Here is a 2,329-nt window from a genome sequence, read left to right as displayed (position 1 = left end):
AATATAGGGGAATGCCAGGGCCAAAAGAATGGGAATGGGTGGGTAGGGAAGTGGGGGGCGCTATGGGGGACTTTTGGGATAGCATTGGAAATGTAATCGAGGAAAATATGTAATAAAAATATTAAAAATCAAAAAAAATACAAAACTATGAAATAGAAATTGATAATTCATAAGGCTACTTTTGTTTACATTAATTATATCTATATTAATTTGTTAGAATTACCACCATTGTCCATAGAACTACCTTTTCTTGCTCAAATACAACTCTGTAAATATTGAAGTTTACATATTAACAGAGAAATCTCTCTTAATCTCTATATAGTTCTTGATTATGTCTCTATATTTGCCTTTTCTATTAACTTGAAATAAAGCATAAACTATTTCTAAATTAAAAAAAAAAAAAGAAGCAAAGAGTGATATCAGGCCCCACTTCATTACCTTTCTCCTTTTTATTCTGTCCAGGACCTCAGCCCATGGCACCATCACATTTCAGGGGAATCTTTCAACCTCATTTAATTTACTCTAGAAAAGGCCTCACAGACAAGTCCAGAGATTTTGTTTCCATATGGACCCTAAATCCAGTCAAGTTGACAAGATTAGCCACCACAAAAATACAAATAAAATAAAATAAAATAAAATAAAATAAAATAAAATATATAAGAGTTAAAAATCCAGGCCCAAGAGATTACATGTATAATCCTGTTCATTCAATATTTGTGAAATGACTAAAATTTAGAAAAAGAAGGCAGCCTAGGATTTGGGTGGGAATTGTGAATAGGGCAGGAAGATGATTGGTATACTTATAAAAACAACAAAAACAAAAACAAAAACAAAAACAAAAACAAAGGAGTCCCTTTGGAATTGTGAATCTTGGCTAAGGTCCCGAATATAGAAGCATACACACACATAATACATGCTACAATGTGTAAGATTTAAATTATATAATAATAAATAAAACTGAAATTATAATCAAATCAATAAATTATGCCAGTATTCTGATTGTAATACTATGGTTTACTTTCTCACAATTGTATCTTTTAAGAAACTGAGACAACGTGTCTGTGAGCCTATGGATTAATTTATCAACTCAATGAGCCCACAACTGCCATAATATACAAATTCATTTTAAAGAACCATCTCAATTATTTTTCTGTTAAAAAAATCATTTTAAGTGACCAAAGTGGAAGCAGGGAGAATTGTTAGGATCATTGCAGTAGAGACAGGGAGAAATGGTTGGGGTTTAGAGGGAGAGTATTTTGAAAACAGAACTAATTTTTTTTTGCCTAGAGTTGCATGTAGGGTGCAAGAAAATAATAATAGTATCAGAGTGTTAAGCTGAAGGTGGAGGACGTTTGGAAGTAGGGAAAGAGAGAAAAATGGAGATTATAAGATGTGGGGCCAGGATAATATCCTCAAATCAACAAATAAAGAAAAGAAAAGGGGAAAAATACTTAAAAACTAAGACTTGAAGAAATGTCCTCAAAGACTGGGGTCCAAAATATGTCCTTCAAACTTTTTATTATGAGAGTACTCCCTCTCCAGATATGCAATCTACAGACTACCTGTCATAGTGCATCTTCATGGTGTCTTGGGGAACATGAGCCTTAGGACTTGAGATCAAGTCATATCCAATAAAAGCAGGAGGAAAATGTTTCCCTTTTGCCAGCAGACCCAAAGTGGCTATCACTGCCTGTTGCAAAACTGTCTGGGGGCAGAGACATTCTGCTAAAGGCTGTATAAAGAATGATTTCACTGTGTCACTTGAACAGTTCTTTCCACTGGGAGCTTAGCTGTGGCTACTAGGCCCAGCCTGTCAGTCTTAGAAATTTGATAAGAGACTTCAGGAGATGTAGCTCTGGCTGCCACCCTCTCCATCATGTTTCTAACCCCATCTGTTAGCTCATTCTTAATTCTCGGCTAATGTACTAAAATTCCCTTTTGGGAACCCAATTAGGGCAAGCACATCAAGCAAAACGGATGTGCCCTCTGTATCAAGTACATATAGCAATGTTTAATGTGTTGGTGTGGAGAGATTAAAACAACAAACTGGCACAGTTCCCGGAACACCTGTTACTTCTGGACAGGACCACACGGGGGAGTAGAAAGTGGGGAGGAAGAGAAGAGGATGGGAATATTTGGGGATATAGCTGTCCCCTTACTGCTGCTCTGCCATGCCTGGTCAAGCAATGAAAGCTAAAGGCAAGAACTCCGTTTCCTCGGCCCCTTGTGAGGCAATGAGCACTCTGAGCCGGTTAGTTTTACTGGAAAGTTGCTCAGTCTGGAGAAACTAAGAGTAGAGAGGGCTAAGAAGGAGACAGGAGCAGTTTCT

General features: G+C 36.9%; 1 pseudogene; it reads right to left on the bottom strand.

Moving 5' to 3' along the window:
- LOC110287148 overlaps positions 1-1,582 on the bottom strand; it is a 2,995-nt pseudogene extending 1,413 nt beyond the window's left edge.
- Positions 1,583-2,329: the final 747 nt, after the last annotated feature.

The sequence above is a fragment of the Mus caroli genome, chromosome X (assembly GCF_900094665.2).
Source record: "Mus caroli chromosome X, CAROLI_EIJ_v1.1, whole genome shotgun sequence".
NCBI lineage: Eukaryota > Metazoa > Chordata > Mammalia > Rodentia > Muridae > Mus > Mus caroli.
Note: the sequence above shows the minus strand (reverse complement) of the source record. Positions and strands in the feature narration are given on the sequence as shown.